The sequence below is a fragment of the Brachycentrus maculatus genome, unplaced genomic scaffold (genome assembly GCF_059751285.1).
Source record: "Brachycentrus maculatus isolate JH-2025_06_01 unplaced genomic scaffold, ASM5975128v1 h1tg000328l, whole genome shotgun sequence".
Classification (NCBI taxonomy): domain Eukaryota; kingdom Metazoa; phylum Arthropoda; class Insecta; order Trichoptera; family Brachycentridae; genus Brachycentrus; species Brachycentrus maculatus.
The window spans coordinates 804,875-824,804 of record NW_028281077.1 but is presented as its reverse complement, the minus strand read 5'-3'; the positions used below and the strand labels follow the sequence as shown (position 1 = coordinate 824,804).

The 19,930-nt window shown below is 31.2% G+C and overlaps 1 long non-coding RNA gene across 1 annotated transcript in view; it reads left to right on the top strand.

Annotated features, from left to right (window-relative positions):
* LOC148304144 (uncharacterized) overlaps window positions 1–19,930 on the top strand; it is a 192,753-nt gene that overhangs the window by 75,852 nt on the left and 96,971 nt on the right. Inside the window, exon 7 of the long non-coding RNA XR_015838382.1 lies at window positions 15,277–15,362. This is a non-coding gene — a long non-coding RNA (uncharacterized LOC148304144). The remainder of the gene's footprint in view (window positions 1–15,276; window positions 15,363–19,930) is intronic.

Sequence of the window (19,930 nt, the reverse complement as noted above, 5' to 3'; positions counted from 1 at the left end):
CCAGAGCTTTGAAGTATCACGCATACTCGACAAATATAATGAAGACAATTCGTTATCCTTAAAACCAAATATCCATCTATATGGTAATATTCAATTTATTTTTCGTAGGCACTAAGCCAAGGGTCTCTGAAAAAACAAAGTCCCTAAATTTTGTGGACGCAGTACCTACTTGAATTTGCGTAGGTACGTTGACGTTCTTTTTTTACATATCGCTCACTCCTTTCAACAATGTCATACATCAAAAAACTTGATTTTTCAGGAGATCGTTTTTAAAGTTGAAGAATAAATTAAAATGGATTAAAAATAAATATCAAGCCACTTATTGAACTATTTACTGTGCAACAGATCTTTTAAGGTAAAACCTGGAGGTTTTTTCTTCATTTGAAAAATATTAAGTATATTTAAAAAAATAATTAAACTTTACCTTTTCTTCAAAATGTAAAAACAACAGTTTCTGTCCTGTAGCGGATAAATATTAAGTTAAAAATATGGCGCTTTTAAAGGAATATAGTACATTTTCTGGGCATTCCGAAAACATGCACAACTGAAAATTGAGGATTTTTTATATATGACGTTGTTGAAAGGAGTGAGAGATAGTGTTCGCATATCGGTATATATACGAACACTATCGCATATATTCAACGGTGTGGTAGATTCATGATTAAAAAAGGGTTTTTTTAATATTATATAAGGCATTTTAGCTCAAAAATCCAGGATATTTGTTTAATAATAAAATGGATACCAAAATTTATTGTAATAACCATGTATTAGTTTTGCATATTATAAAGTACACAGTTTCAATTCTGCTTTATTCGGTATCTGTGTAATTCGAATAATTAGTTTTTCCTTTTTTGATGAATGTACACAAGAATGTATAAAGGGGTAAACTTAAAATGCATATGCCGACCGTTTGGGTGATTTTAAAAATCTTTTTTGATTTTTATTATTGTAAAATTGTATATTTCTTAAAAAGAAAATTATTCTCTCTACATCAAAGATATATAATAATCATGTGATATAAATTATATATTGTTTTTCTACAGAAACGGGTCTCTAATAAAATCTGATAAAAATATATTTTTTTAATTGTAATTTCCTAAAAAAAATCTCATTGACCCATTTAGACAATATTATACCAACCAAAAGCTTCTTCAATAAAATAATGAATAAAACACAGATTTTTTTTTAAATGAATTTTTTTAAAATTTAAAGTTGCAAAAATGTTACTTGGATTTAGAGAAAAACATGGCACGATCAGCTATTGGCGGGTATGTATGAGGAGATGCATGAACGTGGAAGAGGCGAAGAACGTTTGCAAGGGCAGAGCGGTGTGGCGCTCTATTCTCTCTGCCTACCCCTGCGAGGAAACGGCGTGATGGTTAGTTAGTTAGTTAGACTTAGAGAAAATTATGTTCCGACTTTGCGAATACTTGGCCTTAACGAACACACTACCAATTTCGATAAATACAGATGTTTTTTGCAATAGATGTATATACAATCTTGTATATTCAAATTTGTAGTCCCCAAAACTAGTCGTTGTTACATTAATAAACTCAAATGGTAGTTACATGAAAGTTTTTATTTTTTAATAAATAAATCATATATGTATGTCTGTATACGTTGAAGGGATAAATTTTTGAAATGATTCAAACTCAAAATAAAATTCAGCGTCAAATAATCCAGTAGTTAGTTACACATTTCCACGAAGGCGAATAATACCATTTTCCATTGGATATATTTCTAACGATTGAGCTTTCTCGGTCGGAAAACCGCGACATGGTTGGCTTAAAAAAGCACAAAGCAGACCAAAAGGGCTGAAGAATTTTGCGTTCGAGAATGAATCATGCTTTGAAATTTTAAATTCCGCAAAACGTAAAAGAGCGCGGAATAAGAATAACAGCCTTCCTTTGTTTGCTTTCTGCGGTTATTCGGAAATGGGCTGAAATAAATAAAGGGACCGTAGACAGGGGCCGGGTTTTCCGTTTTTAATAATTTTCATTCGCCCGGCAACAACATTTCGGACTTAACAAAAGTGCGATATCATTTTTTCTCTGGTAATTGTGTTTCGGTAGGAAAGGCGTGTTAGGGGAGGGGGGTTAATCTCCCAAAATTGAAAAAAATGTTCGCCCCGCCTTGGAACAAAGGGTTCATGTTTCACTGCCTTAATGCCACTTTTGCACATTCAACGTGTCTAATATTTTTAAGGCTTTTACGGTACCACGTAAAACATTGCCCTTGTTTAGTTGTGTTTCTATTTCCACTTTTGTACATTACCATAAACGAAATATTAGAAAGGTGTATTTTAAAGTATTTCAACTAACTATTTTACTAACCATCACTCCTCCTCTTCGCAGAGGTAGGCAGAGAGAAAAGAACGCTACACCACTGTGTCTTTGTGAAAAACCTTCGCCACATCCATATACAAACATGCATCTCCTCATACATACCCGCCAATTGTTCGACTCCTGACCTTACCTTGCAAACATTGTTTCTTCATGAAAGACGGGGACTTCAGAAAAATATTCTCACTTTTTTTTAATTTTAGCTCTGTGTACTGTAAAACTATGAGAGGTGACAAATAATTCGACTAATAATAAATGTGAATTTAAAAAATTATCTTGTGATTATTTGCAAAAAAATACGTCAGTAATTCTGGGGTCTTCTTTTTCTATTTTTTATTGTGGCTTATACACCTTAGTAAATCACTTTAAAATGTACTTAGTTAATTAAATATAACAAAAATGCTCTTTAAAGTATACACAACTATCACGATAATAATTTTTAAAGGAATGACAAATCGCATTCTGTCAATTTTGCATCTAAATAAAATCAGATTGTTTTCTGCTAAATGTTATATAACTGCAGAAATTTATAATTGCTTTCGTTAATTCAATCATTAGCAACTGTGTGGTAATACAAGTATCTATTTATTTTTATTTTGCTTTCTAAACACCACTTTTTTCTTAAAGTGTATTATTCGATGCATTCCGCATCATTGATTCATAATAATACTGATTGCGTCCAATACGTGTCATTTTAGTTTTTAAGAAATAGGGGTATTTACCATGTAAATTTTTAATACATAAATAAACACTTACATATATATATATATATATATATATATATATATATATATATATATATATATATATATATATATATATATATATATATATATATATATATATATATATATATATATATATATATATATATATATATATATATATAATATATTGGTAGATCGCTGGAAAACGATCAGAATAACTCATAAGCAATTCACTCTTATAGTTTCATTAAAATTCAAATTTAAGTAGTCTTTTATTTCTTTTGATTTATCAATAATCTATGATCTATAATCTGGCTTCGTGGTATAAATCTACATAAAAATATATTACCTAAACCTAGTTTGATGCAAAAAAATTTATATGGTTAATAGTAAGTTTAGCTTATGGAAAAAATATAATCAAATGCCCAGACTTCTATATTCTTCTTCATAATTGATGAAATGTTAAAAAAAAGAATGTAAAAATAAAAATTTAATTTTTTTGAGTTGGGACCATTTTATTTTACAGCGGTATAGATACCTCAATATAATAAAATATAAGAGGATACGTAGGCAGTCCCGAAAAATCCCAATCGCTAAAACAAGCGCCTCCTGTAAACAAATCTTCATTAAAAACGGGTTATAAGATTAAAATCCGGCAAGTACCTTCGGCGTAAAAATAAATTTCAATTAAATCCTTATTTTTTTCTATTTATCTTATCTCTCCCAAAAATGGCCGGGTCCTTAATGGTGCCAGGCGGCGGCGAAGGGGATGAGAAGGCGGAGAGGGTTGCACGCGCTCAGAATAATAAATGACCACGTTTCGGGCCGGGGAGGGGTGGTTTTAACCCCGGGTCGTACATGGCGGGCGTAGGCTTTATTTTTCGGTCCACATAAGTGGGCGACGATAATACATACATGGCTCTACCCGTGTGTAGGGGTGCCGCATAGGCCTACTCACCCCGTCCGCCCCCATCGCGGCGCGGAACACGTTTGGATGAGGCGCTGCCGGCATTTTGAAAAAAAAAACCATTTTAAATAGAAGGAAATCGTAATTTTTCAAATAAAAGGACGCAAAACGTAAGAGGGGAAACAAAAAAGTAAGGTCAGGTATATTTTGTTTTACATACATTGTACACGTTTTGAAAAATAATATTTGGGAAATTATGAAAATCAAATACCACCTGTGAAATAGCTCACATACTAGACAAATTGAATTATTGGCTTGAATTACACTTTGATTTCCTAACACAAAGTAGGAACAAGAATTTCACCATCTTCTCAAAATTATATTCTTAATGATTTTTATTAAAAAAATCATGTTTCGAATTACTTTTGAACAATAAATGCGTACTGCATTAGTTAACTTCACAGGTCCAAAATTAAGCGATCATTATTCTAATTTAACTCACGTGTGTAGTTAAATTATTGTCTAAATCATTTTGTATTAATTTAAGGTTTATAAATGGTATAGGTATAGATCTACAGACGTCTCACTAAGAGACTATTAAATAATCACTAAACTGCAAATAATCCTTCAAAGGATTATATCACGCCAGTTCTTTAAAAAGTTCATAAGTTGAAGCTTTCAAAAGTCAAATGCATATGAAATTTTGTGACAAACAGTTGAGTATGGATATAAGAAAGCCCAAGGGGCCGGGATATTTTTCTCTTATAAAGAGAGATCTCTCTTATGCTGCTCACCTTTTTAAAGGAGTAAAATGACGGGACTTTAATCCATATTTTTTTTCCGTTTTTATTATGTCCAGGCCTTTAATATACAGGTTTAGCTGTGTAATATTACACGTTTGTATTTTGTTAGCGCCTTTCTTATTCTTTCGTTTAGACCTCAAAAATGGAGTTTTATTTAGATTTTTCATACAAATTTTAATACCAGCTTTAAAGACATGTTTAAATATATGAAGGTAATTTGTTACGATATATGAAGGTAATTTGTATCGAAAATATCGATTATCAATTATTAATGAGAGATATTTTTTCTCAATTAAAAGCAAGACCCTTGTTTTATACCACTTGAGTTTTATATTTTATTTCGACTAGATCCGGAATATTCGTCAAGATGCTTCCATCAAGAGGCCTACAGATATAAATATAATCTCTTATAAACAGATTTTTTTACCTATACTAAACAGTTCATATTTTAACCTGTAGATGGAAACATCGTTACTTCCGAAATTAGTTGAAATAAAATATAAAACTCATGTGGTAAAAAACAAGTGTTTCGATTTCGATTCAACCATGTCACATCACATAGTAAATGCTGAAACTATCAATAACATGTTTTTTCATCATAAAACAATTTTGCGTTTAAAAAAACGTTTTAATTTTTTACTGCCGATGTATATTATTTTTCTCGATTTTGTATGTTTTAATTCTGTAACATTAACTTGTATGTATCGAAGACCGATTTTAAAATTCCAAACTTGTTAAAAATAAACGTTACAAAGTATTGTATTAATAATCTTTACTGCATTTCTAACTAGTTTGCAATCCACATTTCAAGTATAAATCAAAGTTATAGAAAAAACGCGGATATTTGAGAAGTTAATGTAACGAAATCTTAATTACACAGTTAAAGTATTCTTCTCTTCGAATAGAAGCCTCGTTGTCAATGAGTATGGTCTTATGCAATTCCATAAAAATCAACCTTTATAAGATAGATTTGTACTGTACTTTTTCACAGTAAAGATTTGGCTCAAAACAAACAATGAAAAAATTACTTTTTAAATACTTATTATGTATAATAAATAAAGTGGTATTTCATTGAAGTGGAATTATACACAGTGAACGATGAATGAAATGAGAGTGTTAAATTATGTTTAAATTTTAGCATTCGCATATATTTAAAAAAAGGTAAGATATTTACTTATATGTACGTACGTATGTACATAGCTGTATTTGGTTTTAATTATTTACATAACAAGGGAGTATTCTTTATTTAGGACCTTTTCCATTTTTAATTAAAAATTTCTCTTCTTTACCTGTCGTTAGCATTTTTTTAATTATTTTTACTAAACACTTTTTCAATGATCGCAAATCTCGCAGGATTTTCCCCCTCTTGAGAGAAAAATGGTGTGGATAATTAAAAACTGGGCCTACCCTGAAAGCGACAAGGGTCTCTTGTTTTAATTAGGGCGAACAATTATTTTGTAGGTACCTCCCAAAACGAAAAATGAAGACAAAGGCCTTTATGAAAATCTAGGTACGTGGTTTTAGATGAAACAACTAAAAGTTTTAATTTTTATCTTAGTCATGCTTTCCTTGGGTGAAAAATTTACATGTTTTTTAATATGGCGAATACAAAACAATGCTTGGTTTTAAAATCTTTGCAAATAAACTGCTGAAAATGTTGAGCTGGTTGATAAAAGAGCAGATATTGAAAACTTCGACGAAAGAACGAAAAAAATCTGTATCTCTAAAAATATAGAGTATATATCCCTCTTCGTCTGTTTTTTGTACCAATATTTCACTGTCGTTTATATTAACTTTTCTTTTTTAATTGTTAGTCGTTCGTACAAAAGTTTAAAACAAAACCATATCATGTAAGTAAATTTGATTTCTAAATTTTAATAATTAATCCATCTAAACAATTATAATTTGTGTAATCAAAATATATAATACCTTAAACAATTTGTAATCCTTTAAAACACTTACAAGAAATGTTACATTCGGGTATTAAAAGAAAATTATTAAAATATATTCAGATATTATTCTAGGAGAACCAAAACCTAAATTTAATATTTATTTGACAATTTTTTTACATGTGCTTATTTTATTATTACACGCCAACCACACACGTAATTAAAAACTGATATAATTACTAATGCAATAATATCTGAGTTTATTAATATGAATTGTTTATGTTTGAAAATACAAAGTTCGTATTTTCGTGATAAGAACATCTGTAGTTCCCAAAACTGGTTGTGTTTACATTAATAAACTCAAAATGTGGTCTTGTATCAGTATTTTATTTTATTTATATTTAAAACAGGATTTTAAAAGTGTTATTTCAAATCGCAACATATTCAGACGTACAAATCTGTAATGTCTCTGATTCTAGTATTCAGATCACAGCTATTTCTAGTCACGTTATATGTTGAAATAATTTTCGTCTTACTTAAACTACCTATTTAGTTTATATGCCTATTACATGTGTGGTATCAACATTTGTTTTGAAAATATATTTTATTTATATATTTATATTTACATATACAATATATATATATATATATATATATATATATATATATATATATATATATATATATATTTATATTTATATATATATATATATATATATATATATGTATATAAAAATATATATATATAAATATATATATATATATATATATACATATATATATATATATATATATATATATATATATATATATATATATGTATATATATATATATATATATATATATATATAAATATATCTATACATATTTACCTACAGCGAGTCCGTTACCCAATGTGCGTTACATATATGTAACTCTGCGTCACACGGAATTTTACAACAAACACATTCGTATAGATTAGTGTGTGTGTACCTCCTTATATTTCATACGAGCGGTTTTATCATTCGGACCCCTTAGAGGGGAAACAGAAAGGAAGGCATATATGGTATGTGCTTGGCGCACCACACCCCCGCCACCCGGAAGGGGCAAGCTCACGCAAATAACGGCGGTACGTACATAATGTAATGCCATATCTTTATGACAAACACAGCGCTCGTTATCATTCCTCTAGAGGCGCTGAGAATATTTCCGAATGAGGTACATTAATGTGCCAACTTAGTTTTTATGGCGCCATTTTGCGCATTGGATACAGAAGGTTAATAACACCAAAAGGGTTGAGAATATCGCCAGCCGAGGAAAAACGCTGAGGTTTTTTTAATTATAATATTTTTTGTTACGAGAATACAGCCCCTATTAGGCTCAATTCAGCGGACCAGCGAACAGCTCCCTGCTTATTAATAATTATCGTGGTGTCTTTTGGGAAAAATAAAGTAATGGCTTCAATAAAATAATATATTTTTATTACCAACACTGTACGCACTCCTCTCTGAAGTGTATTTTTTAATGGTTTCAGGCACTTAAGCATTTTATTTTGTGGAACGTACATGATACAACACCTAAAATATTACCTTGAATATAAATAAACATGTAAATATATAATTATATTAACACACGCTACGTGTTGCTTTGGCTCAGTTTAGCAAAATGGAACAGAAATAACAGAACACTTTAATCACGCACGTATTTAAGTGCAACGTTGTGACAAAATTTAAAAGCAATCGGTGAACATTTTTACGAGATTTAAGGTTTCGAACAAACGAACATTTATATGTTTATTTTTATAGAATAAGCATCATTTGTAGATTTACATTATAACTATTTAAAAAAAATCATTTCTAGATTTTCCAACGACAATAAATAATCAAATAAAAAAAAACAACGTTGTTTTACTAAAAATCTTAAAGTTCAGAGTTTTTTAATTTTTGTTTTAGTTTGTTTTAAATATAATACATACACAAGTCGCATATCGTTCACTCCTTTCAACAACATCAAATATCAAAAAACTTGATTTTTCAGGAGATCGTTTTTAAAGTTTAAAGATAAAGTAAAATGTTTTAAAAATATATATTGAAATTTTTACTGAGCAACAGATCTTTTTAGGTAAAACCTGAATGCTTTTTCTCCATTTGTAAAATATTTAGTATATTTTAAAAAAAATAAGGAATACCTTTTCTTCAAAATGCGAAAACAACACTTTCTGCCCTGCAGCGGGTAAATATTAAGTTAAAACATGCCGCTTTCTCTGGGATATAGTACATTTTCTGGGCATTCTGAAAACATGCACCATTGAAATTTGACAATTTTTTTATAAATGACGTTGTTAAAAGTACTGAGCGATATATAATATTCCCGATAAGTAATTTCCATAACTCATTTTGGGACATGGGATTAAGGTTAACAAGACTGAAAAAGAAATAAAAAAACACAGTGTTCAATGTTAAATATAAAGCAATAAAAGGTACAGTAATTAGGCAACTTTTAAACTCTATAAGTTATTTTTTGAAACATTTGTGTTAGGTCCTTTTTTATATAAAACGGATATGCCATATAAACCTTTAAGGCTTGCACACTGAACCTCAAAGTTTGGACTGAAGATAAAAAAAAATTAAAAGTATTAAATCATCAACCAAGAATATAACTAAAGCTTCGCTTCCATTATTCACGTGTCCGTTGAACGGATTTATTATCCTTTACTACTCACTCGACGTCATCAAACATAGGTTAGAGAGTGATGAGTTATTTCCGAAGATGGTGAATACAGTTTTGTCCCCAAGGAAGGTTTCCTTATCCAGGAATTCATCTCTGTCGACTACTTGGAAAAGGAAGAAATTATATGATAGCAATGATCCAGAATATTTCTGGACCGATTAGACGAGATGTAACAACTTCTACTACTAGTAATAATAATACCTTATTTAAGATTCTTCAACTTAACAAAAGATGTCTCTAACGAAAATTCTCATGATTCCGTACAATGTATCGAAATTGAATTATATATTTAGAGCTTCTGAGAATTTGAGTAGTGTTGATGTCAATCATAGGTATTCTATTATAATCCAGGATTCGGACCTCACATACTTATAAAAGAGTTTCTGCTCAATAAAAAGCTTCTTTTCATCTCACCATTATATATCTCTAATGAAGTTCTAATAATTCAAGAACAATGTTTCAAAATTGGTTCATATATATAGAACTTCCAAGAATTTGAGTAGTGTGGTTGTCAATCATGGGTAGAATTAATGAAAGTTACACGTGTTTAAAGTGATGACTCAAACCAGCCCATGACGTTCGTAAGCCCCGAAAATGCCCATTTTCGTCTTCATCTATGTTGAGATGTCAATAAATAATATGAATAATACCATCACGCCGTTCCACTCCAGAGGTAGGCAGAGAGGATGGAACGCCACACCTCTAGCTTCCATTCATCCGTGTCCTATTTTTCTTAAGCTTTTCACCTATCACAAGTCAACAATCTCCATTTGCTATGATTTTCGAATCACACATTGAATCCACTTTATTCTTGATACCGTGTGAAATTTTCCTGCTTTGTAATAATTAAAAAAATATATATACTCGTTAGGGAGAGTGTCACCCCTGACAATCATTAATTGGATAAGATTGGTATTTTCCCGAATTGACGTTTTGTTTAAACAGGGACGATTCACCATTACCTATTTCCTTTCAATCAAAGTTATCTCGAGCGAATTGAGCGACCCCATAAAGTGCCAGAAGCACCTCGTTTACCCTCATCAAAGGGAGAGATTTAGCTGACAAGCTGACGTTTATGGGCCGGAAGACCTTGTCCGTCACTGGCTTTTATTTTGTGGGGTTCAGGGCTGTACTGGGGAGTGTCAACAAAGCTGCATAAGTACCTGTTTAAAAAAAAAAAATTGCTTTATACAATGTTAACTTGCTTATTTTTAAAAAAAATTAGCGAACTAACTAATAACGCCGCTTCTCTGCAGATGAAAGCGAATAGAATAGAACGCCAGATCAAACAATCTTTCCCTCTTCCGCATTCATGCATCTCCTTATACATACCAGCCGATTATTACGACTCCTGATCTAACCACTTTTAAGTGTTTGAAATACTTGATCACACAAATTTTTACTCGATTCTCCTTTAATTCGATTACCAAACACATTCCCATTGTTATTACTAAAATTAGGTATATTTATTAAAAATTGATTTAATATATTTGGATATGTTTTCATTGTTTTGAATTTCTAATGCAGTGCCCTTTACAACATCGGGTGTAGGTAGGGGTTCGAAGAAGAAAAAGAAATGTAGCTTAAGGTGAAGGATATTTCTTTTTTTTAAGATATATGTAGGAGAATAAATAATAAGTAAGAAAATATATATGGAATCAATGGCAAAAAGAGTCCGGGTTTTACATGTAACCATACAAGCTTGTGTAATTGAACGCAGTAAGATTATGAATGCGTATCGCTTGAATATAATCTACAAGTAAATAAAAATTACTCTCATTATCATTCATCATTCACTTAAAAAGTTTAGAAGTATTACATAATGTGAACGATGAATGATAAAGAGTGTGTTATATTACCATACGACTTGGTTAACAATGCTTTTAAAATGCATAGTATAAAAATGACTCTTTTTTTTTTTTTGCTCAATGCTAAGTACAGTGTTTACCTAGAACGTCGATCTATAAGTATACAATTCATCCCGATTTCCCTCGTAAAGCCAGCGTAATAGAGGACCATTTATTTCCTTTTTTTTTACTACTCCATGGTGTAGGAAACTTACTCTTTTGATACTTACGTGCGTATACAGTATCAAACAGATAAATTGAAACAAACCTTTTTTTGTTGTATATTCGTAAAAAAAAAAAATTGTTTATTATTTATACCACAAATTAATTTTAAATATGATCTTATTTTATTCTGCCATATCAAAATTTTTACTCTTCTTGGCATTTATTATATGAGTTTTTGTCATATGGATGCCATTTTTTCGTCTCAATAATAAATAATAATAAACCCTTATCCGCACCCCAATGGTGCATAGGGCACTGCTTCATATAAATGCAGTGTTATCTTGATCGTTTTACACATGAAGGAAAGGTGATCAGCCCTCCGCTTCAGGTACCAGTCCAGGGTAATATTGAATAAATATTACAGTGAAAAAATCACTTATATTTATTTGCCCCCCCCCCTTGGGAATCGAACCCGGGACCTCCAGAACGGTAGCCGAGCATGCTGACCATTACACTACGGAGGCGAACATGGACATTATGGACAAAATGAGTTTTTCCACAGTAGTGCAATCAATTTTGGGGAGCCGATTCGTACAGATTGCCGATAGATTTTCAATAAGGTTTACGTCTGGTAAAATTCTTGACCACTCCAATACAGTTCATTGTTTTTGTGTGAAAAATTTCATATTTTTTTTGTATTTGTGGCACGGGGTGAAACCCTGCTGAAATATTCCACTACCATTTGACCTTAGTTTTTGTATCACTGGTAGTCTTTTCTTCTTATATTCCCATAATTTTTCATTTCTTCAAATGTGCATAGTAATATTGTGGTGAATAATAAATATTTAGGGTTATCGTTATTAAATGAGTAGTTCACTTTCAATTCATGTTATGATAAAAAAGCAATTAAATTTAAAGTGCTAAGATCCAGGTAACTTTAGTACATTTTTAACGATCGATTTCCATGATTTGTACGATTTTGTATGACTCACTACGCAACTTTGCAAGTTTACAGTAACTTGGACATTTTTAAAGTGAACTGTCGATCGGCATAGCGAGTTTTGCAACAGTATTGATTTTTCAATTCCATTTTTTATTAATTTAATGAATTTTGGCGGATTAAGTTAAACATGGGACATTAATATTTTAAATTTTCTACCGATTGCCGCCATTTGCTAAAATACTTAATAACAAAACATGGTTTGCAAGTGGACTACTCGTATTGCTCGCTCCTTTCAACAACGTCATATATCAAAAACCGTCAATTTTCAGCTGTGCATGTTTTCGGAATGCCCAGAAAATGTACTTTATCCCAGCAAAAGTGGCGTATTTTCAATATTTACTGGCTACAGGGCAGAAAGTATTGTTTTTGCATTTTGAAGAAAGGTATTTAAAAAAAATATATATTTACTAAATATTTTTCAAATGGAGAAAAAACCTTCAGATTTAAAATAAAACAGGTTTCAAGGATTTTTTTCCTAAAAATATCTGTTGTACATTAAAAAGTTCAATAACTGGCTTGAAATTTATTTTTTATATATTTTATTATATTCTCAAACTCTAAAAACTTTCTACTGAAAAATCAAGTTTTTTTTATATATGACGTTGTTGAAAGGAGTGAGCGATATGTTAAAATCACCGTGAATCGTAAAGCGTCTTTGAGGTGGTTCCGTACGAAAATGGCGCTTGATAAATCTTCCAATAAATAAATAAACGTTTCCTCGTGCAATCTGTATCACAACTCCTTTCAATCCATCTGCCGATTGCTCAACGACCGGATGTCATCCGCGCCTCGCTCTTCCTGAAGAGAAAATGGCCGATGTGTCCGCAGACAAAGTGCCCGCCCGCCCGTCCGCCCGCCCGACCCTAGGGGCGGCCGGGGAGGGGCGGCCGAGGGTGGCCAGGGAGGGGGTGGGCCCTTCACAAAAGAGCCGCCATTATTCTGAAGCGTCGCGCGGCGCTGTGTTGGGGCATGCGTGCACTGTTTACGGGGTGTGTTGGTGCACGAGCGATGGGAATTAATTTTAAATTCTTGGATTTTTTTAAACGTAAATTATTTTACGATTTATTTTTATTTATTATGTCCGCCTCAGCACCCGTAAGGTTAATTGTGTTATTCAGCTAAAATGTAACTGGATTTTTATACTAAAGACTATATATCAAGATATATAGTCTTTAGTATAAAAATTTGGTAAAAAATATGGATATTTTATTTTTTTGATACATGTATGCCTATATACATCTCCATTGAGATGTATGTAGGCAAACATGTTCATATATATATATATATATATATATATATATATATATATATATATATATATATATATATATATATATATATATATATATATATATATATATATATATATATATATATATATATATATATTGTAAACCTTTAGCAGATCATACGCCCTGTAAATACCCAGATTCAATATTCTGGTTTATCTATATATATTGAGATGGTAAAATGTAAAAATAACTCCCAAGTGGAGAAACCTAGATTCGTGAACAGATACTTCGATACACTTAAAATGATGTTAATAATCCAAATTATATTAAATCTGAACATTAACAACAATAACGACTGGTCATCGGTTGGCTTAAGGAATCATAATATACACTGTGTCACGTTAATCATTTTGAACTATATTGATCACACATATTTCCTGATTTTTTTCTTAAAATCCCCCCTTTTGTAAAAGAAATTGTAAATATGGAGTAATTAAAAACTTGATATTAGTAATGTTAGTAAATAACCACTCACCGACTACTTCTGTCTACCGGTTTCGAGACGTACCCGTCTCTTCGTCAGGACATACACTACAATTTAACAATCATGCGAACAACACTACACCACACCCACTTAGTACTATTCACATACACTATCACTACACATGCAAAACATGCAGAGCGAGTTGTTAGTCCCACCATGCTTTTGGGAAACTAGTTTCCCAAAAGCATGGTGGGACTAACAACTCGCTCTGCATGTTTTGCATGTGTAGTGATAGTGTATGTGAATAGTACTAAGTGGGTGTGGTGTAGTGTTGTTCGCATGATTGTTAAATTGTAGTGTATGTCCTGACGAAGAGACGGGTACGTCTCGAAACCGGTAGACAGAAGTAGTCGGTGAGTGGTTATTTACTAACATTACTAATATCAATTAAAATGTTTGACCACAAAGTAAATGCTTTGAATATAAATAATAATTAAAAACTGTTTTCTTACCTCTTTCCTTCATTTGGCAGTCACTTTATGGTAATATCTATCCATTTTTCGATGCATTTTGCATCATTTTCATACACCGTATTTGGTCAAAACACGTGTCATAATAAATTTCAAGAAATAGTGGTATTTACCAAGAAAAATATTATTCAAAATGCTTTCTCTTAGAACTGCCATTTGCTCAGATCTTCGTGAATTGAATAGAATTCCACTTCTTAACGTAGAAATAAATTGTTCCGGAGTTATTTTTTTTTACCTATTAAAAGATACCTGAACTTTTTAACTCCGGTAGTTCTTTAAGGCGGTATGGATATGTAGAGCGAATGGATACCGAGAAAATGACTAATAAAGCATCTTTGGCAAATGTGAACGGGAGAATAGAACAATCAATCAGAACCTAAAATCTAGTGGTGTCAAAAGTCTACATAATCAGAGGGCATGTTTGACTAGATGTGTGTAGTAGTTAAGAGTGTATTTTAGGACAGAAGAGTGTGGAGTTCCATCCTCTTTGCCCACCTTTGCAAAGAAATGGCGTGATGAATAGTAAAAGACTTGCTTCATATTTTACATCTCTTGTTTAAATGCCATTGTGATTTTCTACAAATCCTTTAGCCATTTTTATTGTGGCGGGATTTTTTGTATGAATAAGTATTAAACTTTTTTCTTTAACTTTTTCAGGCACCGTGGGACATTTATTGAAGAACTTACACTATCTGACATCTTCATCACAATTTGGTAGCATCGTGGGATTTTTTAACCAAAATGTGAGTTTTCGATAAAGACCAAAGCTGTAAATGTATTTTATAAACATTTTATTTGTAGCTTAGAAAAATATTTATAAAGTGCTTTTTTTTTATTGAAATACGAAAATTCAATTTCACGTATATTTTATTATACTTCAGTAAAATTATTGAAACTGTGTATATTGCTGCAAAAAAAAAATACATCAGAATAACGTAACACTACGACCTATAAAATTTTCTACTAGCCTTACTCCTTTGAAATGTAAAGTTAAAACTACAAGTTTATAATTTAATTTTTATCCTTTTGAGTGTGTTCAAATTTTTGTCCACAAAATATGGAATTTGTTCCACTTAGTAGTTGTTTTTATGAAATTTTTTTTTTATTAAGAATGCAATTAGAAATAGGACCAGAAGAAGACGTATAAATACTTGGCATGATCGAGTATTTCAAATGCTTGAATATGATCAGGTCAGGAGGTGAAATAACCTGTAGGTATGTATGATAAGATGCATGAATGTGGAAAACGCGATGAATATTTGTGAGTGGTGTGAAATTTAATTCTTTCTTCCTACCCATCCGGAAAAAAAGCATGTTAGTTAGTTAAATAACTTTTTACAGTGGCTCTCGGCTTATTTTTTGGAACATCCTTTATATGATTTTAATATAAATTTTAATAATTATAACATTTAGCTTAACTGGTCACAATATATACAACCAATTTAATACATATCTGATTATTTTTTATTGCTCGTTAGGTTAAGTAATCACCTGTCGATGAAAACAACTGTAGTTGTAATAAATAAAAAAACTCAAAAAGTGGTTTTACACAAGTGTTTATTTTTTTATTAATATATTTTAACTACTTGTAGAGTATTTTAGTGCTGAAAAGTGCAATTAAAATCATCTCACATTTATAAAAAAAAGTCATTTAATATTTTTGGGCATCTCAATTGAACTTACCATATTACACTATAGATTGTACGCGGAGTTGTCCTCCGAACAATTTATTGCTATTCATTTTACCCCCAAATCCCCTTCCTGCACAAATACATCCACGGCAAAATTCACGCAGACGCGCTTCCATACATCCTTAGCATTTTCCCGTTGCTATGACGAAACTAGAAGCTTCGGACTTTATCGGAAAACTCAGTCGACGCCAAAAAATCTCAAGCGCCACGCAAAATTGACCTCTATTCAAAATGCCCATAGGGTTGATTTTTTTGTGACAAAGCCTCCATCGCTCGCGTCGTTCTTTCGCTGGACGCCTCTTCTAGCATTTTACGTATAAAAGTATACGATGTCTACGGTAAAGCGCGTATTACTGGGTGACTGAGTGTGGGTGAAGGGGTCGGGGGGGAAAGGGAGGAGGGGGTAGGAGCGCGGTTTGAAAAACGACCTCTCCTCTGACTGTAGTTAAGTGGAGGGAGGGGAGGGGGCATTTTTGTACCTATGTAAAGTTGTACGTAGCTCGGCCGTGGACAGGGGTGTAGCTGAAAACTAAATATAATATTTTTGAAAATAAAATAAATATATAAAAAGTGAGTTGGATGGAAAAGTGACTGGATGAAAAAGAGGTTAACTTTTAGAAGAGTAAAATAAATGATCTACATTACGAGATACAAGACCTTCAATATGAAATTTAATATATATAATACGTTTGCCTACAGAAAATTCATTCATCATTCTTAAAAGAAAATCGTTCTTATGATTTTTTATTTTTCTTACGGCCACTAACAAAACTAGCGTTTAAATAATCTTACAATATTTAATTTCCACATTCACCTACAAACTTTGAAATCGTATTATTAATCGTATCTTGAGTGATTGATAAATGTATTTTAACAAGAACTTATTTATATGTACTTACAACATCAAATTACGTTTTTCAGTCAAAACATTTTTATTAGATATGAATAAAAAAAATACCAAATATAATGTTCAATTTATGTTTACTTGACTTAATACTTATCTTCAATTCAAACAAAAACGATAAAAACTATAATTTATAAATTTTAATAAAAATTTAATTAGACATCCAAATTGTTTAAAAATAAAATGAATTGTTTAAAAATAAAATGAATGACACTTCTAATTCATCGGAAAGATTAATTTTTAGACATTAATAAAAAAAAGCTTTTAAATGAAAAGTAATACAAATTTATGCAAATTAATAAAACTATACAACACATACGAAATTAGAAAATATTTTTAAAATATATCTCTGAGCTTCCGAGCATTTTAAGTATTATTGTTATATAAGCTTCAACCATATTCTTGTGCATTTTGAAGTATTCATATTCTAAGAAAACCTTTTCCCATTTAATTATTTTTGTTTTATTTTTATCATGATTTAATAAACTAAAGGCTTGTTTTGTCAGCACTCCACTCCTGAAACGCAAAATTTATCTCCCTCTCGCGTAGACTAGATGCTTGTCTCACTCGCACCTCCTGTGAAAAATAACCCCCTTTCTCTCTCTGTCGACCGCGTGTTCCACACTTCGAAAACTGGAAAAGCTTTTACAGTAAATCCATAAGGTTTAAATTTTCGTTAAACTACTAAGCGATATTTTTTTTAAATTATCTTATTCGTTGCTTGCTTGTTAACTATATAAAGTAAAAACTAATAAGTAGACGTTAATAATCTATTCATATTAAGTTTTTTTTTAATTATCTCTTTCTTAATAACTTTTGAAACTTATACCGATATTAGAAAAGAACTGCTAGGAAATAGATATGGCCACTCTTAACATGTTTTAACTTTAGGTATAATTGAAGATTTTAAAGAGTGTTGGTAATATATCGCATATGTACTCATATAGCAAAACCATGTATTCGTCAAATTTTATATTAAGTATATTAAAATAAAGAAGATGATATATTTTGCTTTACATAAATGATTTTTTGTTGTTTTTTACATATTTTAAGCGTGTAAATGAACCCATAGTTACATTCTGATATTCATTACAAAAAATCGTTATCGTTAAAATCGTTTCATTAAAAATTGTTATCGATGAAAACAGATTTTTGAAATTATTTTCATAAATTTGCAACACAAATCAAATCTTAAGTTAAAAAAAACTTTTACATCATGCGTTAATGATTTTTTTTAATTAAAAGAAACATTTGCAGGTATTCTTAGGGGTATTGAACATTATTTAAACTGGTGGGCTGAAAAACATAGGAGTCAAAGTAAAATTTTAATATTTAAAAAAAAAACAAAATCGTTCACGGTCAGATATAAACCTACTCAAAACATAATTCAATAATTGTTCCCATAGATATTAACGTTTTACTTCATTCTTCGCGAGTTCTATTGCGTAATTATCAACAACAAAAAATCACAATCAACCCATTTTCATAAACTATTTATCACTTAAACCACTTTGGTTTAAAGCACTTTATTAACTTTAAAAAAATACCATCAATTTCAATATTCCAGGGTCTGCAAACCTTCTGGATTTTCACCATAGGGTTGCTCGAAGCACACACAATTTCACATTGCCTACAAAAAAGGTTTCTAAAGGAGGGAGGCCACGCCCCCCTTGTGCTCATTGGCTCGGCTGCTTAGGAGGATAGTGACGTCACAAAGGCTCCATAAGAGTACGGGACGGGGAGGCAAGTTTACTCTGCCTCGGGACGTCGAGCGGACCACTTGGTAGGAGAGCCTATTAAAAGGGCATCATGAAATCATAGAATGCTAATAAATAAAATTGATAATAAATTAAATATTCATTCATTCATCATTCAAGCCCTTATCCGCACCACATTGGTGCATAGGGCACTGCATCATATAAAAGCAGTGTTATCTTGATCGTTAACACATGATGGAAAGGTGATCAGCCCTCCGCTTCAGGTACCAGTCCAGAGTAATATTGAATGAATATTAGAGTAAAAATATCACTTATATTTATTAACACCCCCCCTCCCTAGAAATCGAACCTGGGAACTCCAGAACGGTAGCCGAGCGTGCAAATTAATACATATTTATAATTAAATATAATAGAAATATCATGATTTTGATGCAAAAAATAAAAGATGGGTACACATTTCTTCTTCTTCCAACCCTATCTGCACATAATGGTGCATAGGGCACTGTGTCGTATGGGCGCAGTGTTGCCTTGATCGTAATTTACATGAAGACAATGTGATCACTCCTGCGTTTCAGGGTAATATCAAATAAATATGAGAGTGTAAAATCTCACATAATTATAATTATTTTCACCCCCCCCCCCGGGAATTAAACTCAGGACCTCCATCATGGTAGCTTAGTACGCTAACCATTACACGAAGATACATTTACATTGTTTAAAAAATTGAAAAATTTATATAGTGTTATTTTATTTCACACAACTAGTATCGAAAACTACAGATATTTTCATCGACAGGTTATTACAAAAAAACATTTTTTTTGTAATCACCTGTCGGTGAAAACATGTGTAATTATCGAAACTAGTCGTGCGAAATGAAATTCAACTTAAAGTTGTATAATATACAATAAATTAATGCCAAATCAATAAATGACATGTGTTTTATGAAAGATTTTTACTCTAAGACTAACTTAAGATTTTTGTTTTTGCCTTCTGTAAGC